This window comes from Callithrix jacchus, chromosome 5 (genome assembly GCF_049354715.1).
Source record: "Callithrix jacchus isolate 240 chromosome 5, calJac240_pri, whole genome shotgun sequence".
In the NCBI taxonomy this organism is placed as follows: Eukaryota; Metazoa; Chordata; class Mammalia; order Primates; family Cebidae; genus Callithrix; species Callithrix jacchus.
Window position 1 is genome coordinate 42,649,005 of NC_133506.1, and position 14,887 is coordinate 42,663,891.

Below are 14,887 nucleotides of genomic sequence, written 5' to 3' on the forward strand. Positions count from 1 at the left end.
CATGCAGGCACTGTTTTTTTTTTAAAGATGGGGTTTCACCATGATGGCCAGGCTGGTCTTGAACTCCTGACCTCAGGTGATCCACCCACCTCAGATTCCCAAAGTGCTAGGATTATAGGCGTTAGCCACTGCGCACAGCGCAGGCACTGTTATGTAAGCATTAACTATCGTTCTAAGGCATCTTCAGGCCCTGACTTTGAGTTTCCAATGAGTCACTTTCTTCAGATACCACAAAAAAGTTTTGGGAGATAGTGTTCTCTGCCCCATCTGACAGTGTTCAGAGAATTAGGAAGCCATCAAGATGAACTCTGAGCAAGAGTGAAAGCAGTTAATAACTGGATAGCTTTAATTCACCTACTTCTGATTTCATACATGGTATATAGATTTTTAACTGTGGTTTTCTATCAATAATATTAATTAGAATGTCTTTTATGGAGAAGTCAGCTTTACAGACTTAAATAGAAAAATAAGGCTGGGCATAGTGGCTCACGCCTATAATCCCAGCACTTTGGGGGGCTGAGGTGGGTAGATATTCTGAGCTCAGGAGTTCCAGACCAGCCTGGCCAACATGGTGAAACCCTGTCTCTACTAAAAACAGAAAAATTAGCCAGGTGTAGTGGCATACACCTGTAATCCCAAATACTCAAAAGGCTGAGGCAGGAGAATTGTTTGAACCCGGGAGGCAGAGGTGGCAGTGAGTCGAGATTATGCCACTGCACCCCAGCCTGGGCAACAGAGCAAGACTCTGGCTCCAAAAAAAATAAATGAGGAAAGAAAAAAGGAAAAATTATAACAGGAGCTTTCCTTTATTGATTATTATTTTATTATGAAAAAAATCAAACATATACAAAAGAAGATAAAATAGTATAGTCAACTCTCTTGTCTATTTTCTGGTTTGTATACCTATCAGCTCAACTGGGCATAGTGGCTCACATATAAAATCCCAGTGCTTTGGTAGTCTGAGGAGGGAGGATGATTTGAGCTCAGGGGTTCAAGACCAGCCTGATCAACATGGCAAGACCCTGTCTCTAAGAAAAGTTTAAAAATTAGCTGGGTGGGCTGGGTGCAGTGGGTCACACCTATAATCCCAACACTTTGGGAGGTTGAGGTGGGCAGATTGCTTGAGCTCAAGAGTTGGAGAGCAGCCTGGGCAACGTGGTGAAACTCCATTTCTACTAAAAATACAAAAATTAGCCAGGCGTGCTAGCTATGTCTGTGGTTCCAGCTACTCGGGAGGCTCAGGCAGGCGGATCCCTAGAGCCTGGGAGGCGGAGGTTGCAGTGAGCCAAGATTACACCACTGCACTGCAGCCTGGGGGTACTCCATCTCAAACAAACAAACAAACAAACAAACAAACAAATGAAACAAAATCAGCTGGGTGTGGTGGTGCACACTTCTACAAGTGTGTCTCAGCTACTCAGGAGGCTGAAGCAGGAGGGGGATGACTTGAACCCAGAAGTTGGAAGCTGCAATGAGCTATGATCCCATCACTGCACTTCAGCCTGGGCAAAAAAGCAAGATCCTGTCTCTAAAGGAAAAATAAAAACTTAGAAAAGATACTGACAACTAGCAATTTAGGGGCAATGCTGCTCCATCTTTATCTCCACTGTCTTCCCGGCTGCTTGGATTACTTGGTTGCAAATCTCAGCTGTAATGCCGCTCTGTGGATACTTCCGTTTGTATCTCTAAAAAATAAGGACTCAACTTTGGTTATGATCCCAATTCTAATATCATACACTACAAAAGTTAACAATGGCCAGGTGCAGTGGCTCACACCAGTAATCCCAGTGCTTTGGGAGGCTGAGGTGGGTGGATCACCTGAGGTCGGGAGTTCGAGACCACCCTCACCAACATGGAGAAACCTGGTCTCTACTGAAAATACAAAATTAGCTGGGGGTGGTGGCATACACCTGTGATCCCAGCTACTCAGGAGGCTAAGGCAGAAGAATTGCTTGAACCCGGGAGGCAGAGGTTGCAGTGAGCCAACACTGTACCATTGCACTCCAGTCTGGGCAACAAGAGTGAAACTCCGTCTCAAAAAAAATTTGCTGGCTAAGGGATGCCCAGGTAGCTGGTAAACAGTTCCCAGAGTCTCTGAGAGGGTGTTTCCAGAAGAGATTGGCATTTGAAACAATAGACTGAGTAAAGAAAAACCGTGCTCCCCAAAGTGCTGGATCACCCAATCCTTGAGGGCCTGAATTGAAGAAAAAGGCAGTGGAAGGGTGAATTCTCTCTCTGTTTCAGCTGAGACATCCACCTTCTCCTGCCCTTGGACATCTCAGGCCTTTTGACTTGGACCAGGTTGGATGCTGTTGGCTCCCTTGGTTCTCAGGCTTTCGAATTTGGACTGGAATTGCATCACCAGCTTTCTTGGATCTCCAGCTTGCAGATGGCAGATCGTGGGACTTCTCTGCCACCATAATCCTGTAAATCAGTCCCCATAATAATTCTCTTCCTATTCATAACTGTCTATCATATCTATCTATCTACCTAACTACCTATCATCGATTTTTTTTTTTTTTTAGATGGAGTCTCATTCTATTGCCCAGGCTGGAGTGCATTGGTGTGATCTTGGCTTACTGCAACTTCTGCCTTCTGGGTTCAAGCAATTCTCCTGCCTCAGCCTCCAAAATAGCTGGGATTACAGGCATGTACCACCATGCCCGGCTAATTTTTGTATTTTTAGTAGAGATGAGGTTTCACCATGTTGCCCAGACTGTTCTCGAACTCCTGTTCTCAAGTGATCCAGCCACCTCATCCTCCCAAAATGATGGGATTATAGGCATTACCTATCATCTGTTTATTATCTATCTATCTATCTATCTATCTATCTATCTATCTATCTATCTATCATCTAGAATCTATGACCTGTCTCATATATGATCTATCAATCTTATATCTATCATCTATTAGTCTATTTATCAATCTATCATCTATCAATCTATTTATATCTATTGCCTATTATCTATCAATTGCTCTATCTGCCTATCATCTATTTATCATCTGTCTACCTATTATCAATTTATGTACCTACCTATCATCTATCTAGTCATCATCTATCATCTGTTATCTATCACTTATCTACATCTATCAATCTATTATCTATATTAAACTATCTATTAATATCTGTCTATCTATCTGTCATCTTTTTTTTTTTTTTTTTTTGAGACAGAGTCTTTCTCCATCACCTGGCGCCAGGCTGGAGTGCAGTGGCGCGATCTCCACTTACTGCAACCTCTGACTCTGGGTTCAAGCAATTCTTCTATCTTAACCTCCCAAGTAGCTGGGATTACAGGCAGGCGCCATCACACCGGCTAATCGTTTTGTATTTTTAGTAGAGACAGGGTTTCACCATATTGACCAGGCTGGTCTCGAACTCCTGACCTTGTGATCTGCCTGCCTTGCCCTCCCAAAGTGCTGGGATTACAGGCATGAGCCACCGCGACTGGCCTGGTGAGGTTTTTGATTGTCACAGCTGGTGGTGGGGTGCTACTGGCATCTAGTTGGGTAGAGGCCAGAGATGCTGCTACACTGAATCTCACAACGCACAGGATGATCCTTAAACAAAGAATTATCTGGTCTGAAATGTCAAATGGGCTGAGAGTGAGAAATTTTGGCATATGATTTAAATTGCTTAAACATGACCAAGGCATTTCTGCATCCTTGTGGGTACTTGCCATTATTACAGGCAGTATTTGACTGAAAGAGATAGCTAGTTATCCTTAGGATATAGAGTTGTCATTGGAAAGCAGCCAGGGACAATATTTCCCAATCCCCTTTGCATCTGGGTACAGCCTGTGATTCATTCTGCAAATAGAATGTGAGGAAAAGCAGTATGTATTAACTCTCACAAGGCAGTTGAGAAACATGTGCGACTTTTTCATTCTCCCTCCCCTGCCACCACTAGATCCAGATATCAACGATGAGGCCCCAGGGATGGAGGAGATCTGTCAGTCAGCTGGCAACACAGTGCTAGAAGAGATAAACTTCTATTATGCAAGCCTCCTAAATTTCCATTATGCAAGGCTATGAAGAGTGTTATTTGTTATAGTGGCTAGCTTTACTCTATTAGAGTAGTCAACAGAAAAATATAGTCTTTGAAGGGCAGCTCTCCCAAACTGGTATATCAAGGGGCAGTTAATTTCACTTGTAAATTATCTGAAAGAAGGAACGATGTGGTATGCATTTTCTTAATCCTCCGTAACGCTAAGTACCATGTTGAAGAATGCCATGTTTCTTTCTTTCTTTCTCCTTCCACCCCAACCCCCAGAGTCCTATGGCTTCCTGGGTTGGAAGAGAACATAAATGTTATTTTGTAATCTTTCCAGAACACCGTTAATGGAACCTCTCAGAACACCAACTTCCACATTCTGATTCCATGTGTTTTGGAATAAGATTTACTTTACCCCATGAGTTGGGTTCTGACAGCTTACATCAATCAAAGTATTTTCTTAACCCTGGCCTTTTTTTTTTTTTTTTTTTTTTTGAGAGGGAGTCCCAGCCAGGTGTGGTGGCTCACACCTGTAGTCCAAACACTTTGGAGGCCAAGGCGGGCAGATCACCTGAGGTCAGGAGTTCAAGACCAGCCTGACCAACATGGTGAAACCCCGTCTTTAAAAAAAAAGAGAGAGAGATGGAGTCCCACTCTATCACCCAGGCTGGAGTGCAGAGGCCCAATCTCAGCTCACTGCAAACTCCACCTCCTGGATTCAAGTGATTCTCCTGCCTCAGCCTCCTAAGTATCTGGGATTAAAGGCACCCACCACCACACCCGGTTAATTTTTGTACTTTTGTATAGATGGGGTTTCACCATGTTGGTCAGGCTAGTCTCGATCTCCTGACCTTGTGATCCACCCGCCTTGGCCTCCCAAAGTGCTGCGATTACAGGTGTGAGCCAACACGCTCGGCCCTCCCTGGCCTTTTTGTGAGGTTCACGGATGAACACATAACTGAGTGAGAGGCAATGAGATACAAGATTTTATCTGGGACGCCGGAAGGGAAGCAGTTTTTTCCCTTTCAAGAGAAAGCCCTGAGCAGGCTCTTCGGTGTGGTGGTGTCTGTTAGGGAGGCTTCCGTTCCTACAGTAACTTTGCTACCAAGAAAGCAGCTCTTGCAAGTTGTCAAGGAGCCATAGGTATAGGTAGTTCTCAGAGGCTCAAATATTGCCAGGACCGAAATTCTTTCTGCATTTCTTCTCTGCCTCTCTTAGTGTGTTAGATATCCTCACTCATGATGCCACGATAATGCCCACAATTTCAGACATTCAAGTCATAAGATCTTGTTTCTGTTAATGAGAAAAAAACTTTCCCAGCATGCAGCAGAGTTTTTTTTTCTTGTGTTATTGGCTAGAGGACACCACATAACAAGCCTAAACCAACCACCGGAAGGTTGTTTGGATCACCGTGATTCGCTCCTATGCATCATGAATCTCTCCCTCAGGCTAAGGTTGGGACTGGAATCTACCTCCCTGGAAGCACATGACCAGCAGGAGAAAGGTGACCATCTGGTTGCTATCGGAATTCTCACTTAAAAAGGAAGGAAGGGGCCCCGGCGGGTGGCTCACACCTATAATCCCAGCACTTTGGGAGGCCGAGGCAAGGGGATCACTTGAGGTTGAGAGTTCGAGACCAGCCTGCCAATATGGTAAAATCCTGTCCTTACTAAAAATACAAAATTAGCCAGACATGGTGATGCATGTCTGTAATCCCAGCTACTCAGGAGACTGAGGCAGGAGAATCACTTGAACCCAGGAGGTGGAGGTTGCAGTGAGCCGAGGTCATGCCACTGCACTCCAGCCTGGGCAACAGAGCAAGACTCCATCTCTTAACAAAAAAAAAAAAAGTAAAAAGGAAGAAAGGTTTTTGAGTAGGCCAATAATAGGGTCTGATATGTATCCTGCCATTCGTGATATATATTGGTATATATTATATCAGTCAATTGCAAGTAACCATCAAAAAAACTAAAAGAAGAAAGATATTGGGGAGAAATGTATTGGCTAGCACAACTCAAAAGTTCAGAGGTTTTCCAGCTTCAGGCATGGCTGGATCTGGGCAACAATGTCACAATTATTTGGTCTCTCTTTTTCATGGCTTTATTCTCAGGCAGAATCTTACCAAGTGTTGGCTCTAGAAACTATAGACTTACTTCCTACCAAGTTAGCAGTTCCAGAGAAATCTTTTAGGCAACTATTGCAACAAAAGTTTAAGAACTGGGCCTTAGCGGGTCGCGGTGGCTCACGCCTGTAATCCTAGCACTTTGGGAGGCCAAGGTGGGTGGATCACCTGAGGTCAGGAGTTCAAGACCAGCCTGGCCATCATGGTGAAACCCCATCTTTAAAAAAAAAAAAAAAAAAAGAACTGGGCCTCAAAGACTTGGAACACAACCCCATTCTTGAACCAATCACTGTACCTAGAAGGAATGAGAAGTTCTAACTGGTCAAACCTATTTTTTTTTTTTTTTTAGACAGGTCTTGCTCTGTTTTCCAGGCTGGAATACAGTGGTGTGATCATAGCTCACTGTGCCTCAAACTCTGGGCTCAAGTGATCCTCCCACCTCAGCCTTCCAAGTAGCTGAGATTAGTGTGCACTACCACACTTGACTAATTAAAAAAATTTTTTTTGCTGTGGCTCACACCTGTAATCCCAACACTTTGGGAGGCCGAGGCGGGCAGATCACAAGGTCAGGAGTTTGAGACCAGTCTGACCAAAATGGTGAAACCCTATCTCTATTAAAATTACAAAAAATTACCCAGGCATAATGGCAGGCCCCTATAATCCCAGCTACTCAGGAGGCTGAGGCAGGAGAATCACTTGAACCCGGGAGGCGGAGGTGGCAGTAGCTGAGACCACGTCCCTGCACTCCAGCCTGGGCAACAGAGCAACTCCGTCTCAAAAAAAAAAAAAATTTGTAGAAACGGGGTCTTTCTACGTTGCCCAGGCTGGTGGAGCCTAAATCTTGAGACACCTCTAGAATAAAAAAAATAATCCCAGCTACTTGGGAGGCTGAGGCAAGAGAATCGCTTGAACCCGGGAGGTGAAGGTAGCAGTAGTGAGCTGAGATAGTGCCACTGCACTCCAGCCTGGGTGACCAAGCTAGACTCTGCCTAAAAAAAAAAAAAAATTAGTTGAGTGTGTTAGTGCTTGCCTGTAATCCGAGTTACCTTGGAGGCTGAGGTGGGAAAATCACCTAAGCCCGGGAGTTGGGGGCTGCAGTGAGCCGTGACTGTGTTAGCGGGAAATGTACCAGAGTCCCGCAGCACAGCATGCTACCAGCGGTCAATCCTCACACATCTGCAGCAACCTCAGTTCTTGCCTCTGCAGAAGAAAGAATTCAACTGAGGGGCATAGGCAGAAGGGGAGACTTAGGCAAATTTTAGAGCAGGAGTGAAAGTTTATTTAAAAGCTTTAGAGGCCAGGTGCGGTGGCTCACACCTGTAATCCCAGCACTTTGGGAGACCGAGGCGGGTGGATCACCTGAGGTCAGGAGTTCGAGACCAGCCTGACCAATATGGTAAAACCCCCTCTCTAAAAAAGAAAAAAAAATTTTTTAAGCTTTAGAACAGGAATAAAAGGAAGTAAAGTATACTTGGAAGAGGACCAAGGGGGCAACTTGAGAAATCAAGCACTCTTTGACTTAGGGTTTTATATGCTGATATACTTCCGGGGTCTTGAGTTCCTTTTCCCGTGATTCTTCACTTGGGGTGGGCTGTCCCATGCGCAGTGTATTATCTGGAGTTGCGCACATGCTCACTTGAGGCGTTCTTCCCTTACCAGTTGAATGTTCCTAGACGGCCATCAGTTAAACTTTGCCATTTTGCCTCTTAATTCTCATGCTTGAGCCCATTTACCCAGTCCTGAGATCTTATCGGGAAGCTGCTGATCACCAGTTTCAGGTTTTTCTTATTTGGTGTGCAGGGTTGCTGCCCGGGCAGGGCTGGAGAGACCAGAGGACTGTTACTCCCCAAGTTTCAGGCTTTTTTTTTTTTTTTCTGTTTACTGGGAGACTGCCTTTCCCTGGAGCTGGCTGAGATCAACCATTCTTTTAGAGAGATAGTTAACAACTGCCTGAGCATCACCTGACGGTCACCTGACATTCCTGGTGTGTGTGTGTTGGGGGAGGAGGGGAACCTTCTCTTGCTCTGCTCATGTCTGACTGGCTACCTGCCGTAACAACTGCACCACTGCACTCCAGCCTGAGTGACAGAGCAGGAGGCTGTCTCAAAACAAACAAACAGAGGTTAGGCTGGGTGAGGTGGTTCATATCTGTAATTCCAGCATTTTGGGAGGCTGAGGAGGGAGGATGACTTGAGCCCAGAAGTTTGAGGCTGCAGTGAGCTGTGATTGTGCCACTGCACTCCAGTCTGGGTGAGACAGCAAGACTCTGTCTCAAAAAATTAAATTGGCTGGGCGCGGTGGCTCACACCTATAATCCCAGCACTTTGGGAGGCCTAGGCAGACGGATCGCCTGAGGTCAGGAGTTCAAGACCAGCCTGGCCGACATGGTGAAACCTCATCTCTACTCAAAAATACAAAAGTTAGCCAAGCATGATGGTAGGCACCTGTAACCTCAGCCACTTGAAAGGCTGAGGCAGGGAGAACTGCTTAAACCTGGGAAGCAGAGGTTGCAGTGAGCTGAGATCGTACCACTGTATGGCAGCCGGGCTCATGCCTGTAATCTCAGGACTTTGGGAGGTCGAGGCAGGCAGATCTCTTAAGGTCAGGAGTTCAAGACCAGCCTGGTCAACATGGTGAAACCCCATCTCTACTAAAAATCCCAAAATTAGCCAGATGTGGTGGCGCACACCTATAATCCCATCTAACTGGGAGGCTGAGGCATGAGAGTCACTTGAACCCAGGGGCGGAGGTTGCAGTGAGCTGAGATTGTGCCACTGCACTCCAGACTGGGCAACAGAGTGAGACCCTATCTCAAAAAATAATAATAAAATTAAAAAATAAAAATGAGGTCATCTCCATATCTAAACAGAGTAAGAATGGAGAGGAAAAGCCAGAATTCTACCATATTGGACTCTCTGAGTGGCTGGATGTTCCTCTGGTACCTCCCAGTTCTAGCATGCTTTGCACCAAGGCAGCAGAGTTCTGCAGGTCCTAGGACGTTCCTTGGTCCTTTACTGATTCTTGTAGGTGGTTAGTACCTGTTGTCTACACTTAGTGCATTAGCCACTGTTTCTCAAAGACTAATGTACCTGTTATGTATCATGGGGAGGAGCTTTTTTTTTTTTTCTTTTAAGGTTCATGCTTTGAAAAGGGGAGGAGCTTTTTCTTTCTTTTTCCTTGTTCTTTTTTCTACCCCGCCCTTGGGGAGGAGCTTTTTAAAATGCAGATTCTGCTGGAAGGCCAAGGCGGGCAGATCACCAGTTCTACTAAAAAGTACAAAAATTAACCAGGCGTTGTGGCAGGTGCCTGTAATCCCAGCTACTCGAGAGGCTGAGGCAGGAGGTTGCAGTGAGCTGAGATTGGGCACTGCACTGCAGCCTGGGCAAAAGAGTGAGATTCCATCTCAAAAAAAAAAAAAAAAAGAAAACGAAACAAACAACATTAACAACAACAAAAAACTAACTAAACAAGATAAAATAAAATGCTGATTTTAATTCAGCAAGTCTAGCAGTCTACATTTCCATGGACCACACTTTGAGTAGCAAGAGGTCAGAGTACTTTCTGTTGAGGACACCTGTAATCTCTACAGAAAGTAGAGTGAGGAAGAAAAGCAGATCATATCAACTTTCCTTTTTAAAGAAATTTAAATGAGAAGATGAGTCCATATGAAGAATAAATATTAAGAAAATAATAAGGTGGTTTTTGGCTACAGCAAAAATCTTAAAGGTGTTATGTGAGTCACTGAAATTTGGGGAACTCTGGTAGAGCCAGGTTCTATTCTGAATTTTGTTTGGCTGAACCACACTGAACAAAAATTCCCTTCAACAGGCCACGCATGGTGGCTCACGCCTGTAATCCAAGCACTTTGGAGGTCAAGGCGGGCGGATCACCTGAGGTCGGGAGTTCAAGACCAGCCTGACCAAAATGGTGAAACCCCGTCTATAAAGAAATAAAAAATAATAAAATAATAAAAAATAAAGACCCCATCTATAAAAAAATAAAAAATAAAGACGGGGTTTCACCATTTTGGTCAGGCTGGTTTTGAACTCCCGACCTCAGGTGATCCGCCCGCCTTGACCTCCAAAGTGCTTGGATTACAGGCGTGAGCCACCATGCCCCGCCAAAACCCCATCTTTAAAAAGAAAAAAACAATTCCCTTGAACGAAAACTGGTGCTACAGGAATATTTTCTTTGACTGATTGATTGAGGCAGAGTTTCACTTTGTCACCCAGGCTGGCATTGGGTAGTACAGTCACAGCTCACTGCAGCCTCAAGTTCCTGGCCTCAGGTGATCCTCCTTCCTCAGCCTCTCAAGTAGCTGGGACCATGGGCACACACCCAGCTAGTTTGTGTGTGTGTGTGTGTGTGTGTGTGTGTGTGTGTATTTTAGACAGTCTTGCTCTGTCACCCAAGTTGGAGTGCAATGGTACAGTTATGGCTCACTGTAACCTCTGCCTCCAGGTTCAAGCAATTCTCCTGCCTCAGCCTCCAGAGTAGCTGGGACTACAGGTGCCCGGTTAATGTTTGTATTTTAGTAGAGGTGAGATTTCACCATGTTAGCCAGTCTGGTCTTGAACTCCTGACCTCAGGTGATCCACCTGCCTCAGCCTCCCAAAGTGCTGGGATTACAGGCGTGAGCCACCGCACCTGGCCTATTTTTGTGTATTTTTTGTAGAGCCAGGATTTTGCCATGTTGCCCCAGGCTGGTCTTGAACTTCTGAGTGCAGGTGATCCTCCTGCCTTGGCCTCCCGAGTACTGGGGTTACAGGCATGAGACACTTTGCCCAGCTTGAGGAATCTTTTCAAGGACAGACAGCTGCTGCTGCCTTCAGGTGGAGCTTTAAAGTTGAAATGGTCTGTTTTTATGGCCTCTTGAAACTTAGTGGGGGTGAGGTGGGGGCTACATTTTTATTTTTTTTAAGACGGAGTCTTGCTCTATTGCCCAGACTGGAGTGCAGTGGTGTGATTGCAGCTCACTGCAACCTCCACCTCCCAGGTTCAAGCAATTCTCCTGCCTCGGCCTCCTGAATAGCTGGGACTACAGGTGCACTCAGCCATGCCTGGCTAATTTTTGGGGGGGCTACATTTTTCAAATATATTTTCAAAGGCCTTCATTTGGGGAGAGGCCTTATATGTGCCAACTGACAGCTGCAAGAACCAAGTGGCCAGAGCATCTAGCTTTTGAAGTCTTGCAAAACAAATGTGTAAAAGTCAACTGCACAGGCAGGACCTTGGAGGGGCACCCAGAACCCAAGGCCTCGAAAGATCCCTGCTTGTTTCTTTACAGAAAGCTTGGCTTTGTCCACTAGGCGGATATAAACCCCGGCCAGTTGTAGAAAGAGTGCGTGTGTATATATGTGAGTGTTTCTGCTTCCTCTTCTTTTATCTCATACAATTACAAACACATAATCTCAAGGGTCTGCAGCTCATGTCACCTTGGAGTTATTTTTGGTTTACCCCCAGAACATCAAATGTGCATTCCAGAAGGGTTTGACAGGGCATAGAGAGTGCCGACTAAACCCAGAGGGGGCAAGTTCAAGCATGTTTTTTGCTGACCCAATTTGCATCAGTGCCTCCCCACCCCCCAAAAAACACATGCTTCTTTTGCATTACTCAGTGAAAAGTGAAAACTGATTTAAAAAAAAAAGAAAGAAAAGGTATGTTTTATTAATTAAAAACATCTCTTGTTTTTTTCTCCAGACGAAGTCTTGCTCTGTTGCGCAGGCTGGAGTGCAGTGGCGCAATCTCAGCGCACTTCAACCTCCGCCTCCCAGGCTCAAACAATTCTCCTGCCTTAGCCTCCTGAGTAGCTGAGACTACAGGCCTGTGCCAGCATGCCCAGCTAATGTTTTGTATTTTTAGTACAGTCAGGGTTTCCCCATGTTGACCAGGCTGGTCTCAAACTCCTGATCTCATGATCTGCCTCTCTCGGCCTCCCAAAGTGCTAGGATTATGGGTGTGAGCCACTGCGCCTGGCCTAAAAACATCTTTATTTCATAGCATGGCTGCTAAATCTGGTAAAGAGCAACATGCTGCTAGATCTGAATAATGGGGTCTTTTTTTCATCTTTTTTTTTTTTTTGAGACAGGGACTCACTCTGTCACTTAGACTGGAGTGCAGTGGTGCAATCATGGCTCACTGCAGCCTCGAACTCCTGAACTCAAGGTATCCTCCTGCCTCAGCCTCCTGACTAGCTTAGACTACAGGCACGTGCAAGTATGCCCAACTAATGGGGTCTTTTTTTTTCTTTTTCAAATTTCAACCCTATTATCTGACTTTTCTTCCTTGCAAATGTTCTTGTTCTATCTTCTACAGCTGGAGGTGAAAGATAAGGAAACCTATGCTAGTCCTTTGGGTTGCTCTGATCAAATAACAATTTTTGGTAGAACTCACTCCCTTCCTTCCTTCCTGTCTTCCAGCCTTCCTTCCTTCCTGCCTTCCTTCCTGAACTTTATTAAGTACTTCCTTTTTTTAAAAAATTAACTTTTATTTTTATTTTTGAGATGGAGTTTCGCTCTTGTTACCCAGGCTGGAGTGCAATGGCGCGATCTCGGCTCACCGCAACCTCTGCCTCTTGGGTTCAGGCAATTCTCCTGCCTCAGCCTCCCGAGTAGCTGGAATTACAGGCACGCGCCACTGTGCCCAGCTAATTTTTTGTATTTTTAGTAGAGACGGGGTTTCACCATGTTGACCAGGATGGTCTTGATCTCTTGACCTTGTGATCCACCCGCCTCGGCCTCCCAAAGTGCTGGGATTACAAGCGTGAGCCACCGTGCCCAGCTAAATTAACTTTATTAAGCACTTCCTGTGGTACTATGCTGGGGATATAATGGAGACCCAAACAGAAATAATTTCAACTCAGATGGAGTTTAATTTCTGGACAAAAGTAACAAGCTCAAATGCATAATAGGAATGTAAGATGCAACAAATAGAGCTGGGTTAAGTAAAATAACCTGTAATCTTCACTCAGCCTCAGTGTCTGGAAGGCATCAGGGAACAGTAGGTACTATAGTAAACTGGAGAACCCATGCTCCTTTCCAGTCCTCAGGTCAGCCATCGGGAAAGTAGACCCTCTTTTTCCACACCTTTAGATATATATTTCAAAAGAAGCCAGAAATTGACAGAAATTCAGATCTTTATGTGAAATCTACCAGTATTCAAATACTGGCAACTCATTCAGATTATTTAAAATGTATGTATGGGCCGGGTATGGTGGCTCAAGCCTGTAATCCCAGCACTTTGGGAGGCCTAGGTGGGCAGATCACCTGAAATCAGGAATTCGAGACCAGCTTGGCCTACGTGTCAAAACTCCTGTCTCTACTAAAAATACAAAAATTAGCCAGGCGTGGTGGGGTGCCTAAAGTCCCAGCTACTTGGGAGGCTAAGGTAGAATTGCTTGAACCCAAGAGGTGGAGGTTGCAGTGAGCTGAGATTGCACCACTGCACTCTAGCCTGGGCGACAGAGCAAGGCTTTGTTTCTGGAAAAAAAAAAAAAAGATCTGGTAGAGCTCTGAGCTCATATGCATGTGGCATATGTGTGAATGTGATTCTTATTAAACTATAATGACAGTGTAAAAAATAGCAACAGGTTGGGTGTGGTGGCTCACACCTCTGTAATCCCAGCACTTTGGGAGGCCCAGGTGGGCAGATCACGAAGTCTGGAGTTTGAGACCAGCCTGATCAACATCTGTAGAGACAGCCTCAACACTGTAGAGATAGTGAAACCCCATCTTTACAAAAATACAAAAATTAGCCTGGTATGATGGTGGATGCCTGTAATCCCAGCTACTCAGAAGGCTGAGGCAGGAGAATCACTTGAACCCAGGAGGCAGAGGTTGCAGTGCTGAGTCACACCACTACACTCCAGCCTGGGTGACACAGCAAGACTCCATCTCAAAAAAAAAAAAAAAAAGGAACACTTGCATTTGGTATGATCAACTGTTTTGGCTTGCTTGGGACTGAGGCGTTTTCCCAGATGGGACACTTAATAAATAGGTATCAAAAGCTGGGAGCGGTGGTGCAAGTCTGTAGTCCCAGCTACTCCAGAGGATCCTGAGGCAGGAGGATTGCTTAAGCTGTAATCACCTGATGGGTTCTTCCTAACCACTCCACAGGTAAAATCAATCCACTTGCAGTAGAGAAAGAGTTTAATTGACACAACACCAGCACACACAGGACAACTGGAATTATTACTTAAATCAGTCTCCCCACATGCATGGAGGGTAGGGTTTTTGTGAACAATTTGGTGGGCAGGGGGCTAGAGAATGGGTGCTGCTGATTGGTTGGAAATGAAATCATAGGTGTGTGGAAAATGTTCTGGGTGGGGTCACAAGATCAATGGACTCATGAGTCCAGGTAGGATTAGTGTGAAACAATTTTTTTTTTTTCAAGACGGGGTTTCACCATGTTGGTCAGGCTGGTCATGAACTCCTGATCTCCGGTGATCCACCCATCTTGGCCTCCAAAGTGCTTGGATTATAGGTGTGAGCCACCACACCCAGCCAGTATGAAACAATTTTTAAAAACCAAACTTAGGTTCTACAAGTGATGTCATCTATAGGAGCAATTGGGAAAATCACAACTCTTGTGACTTCTGGCCACATAACTCCTAAGCAGTAAGGAATTATAGAAACTCCGCCTATTTGGGTGGATCACGAGATAAGGAGTTCAAGACCAGCCTGGCCAAGACGATGAAACCCGTCTCTACTGAAAATACAAACATTTGCCACATCTACCACCTCAAGTTGTGAATTAAAAAGAAAAAAAAAAGAAGT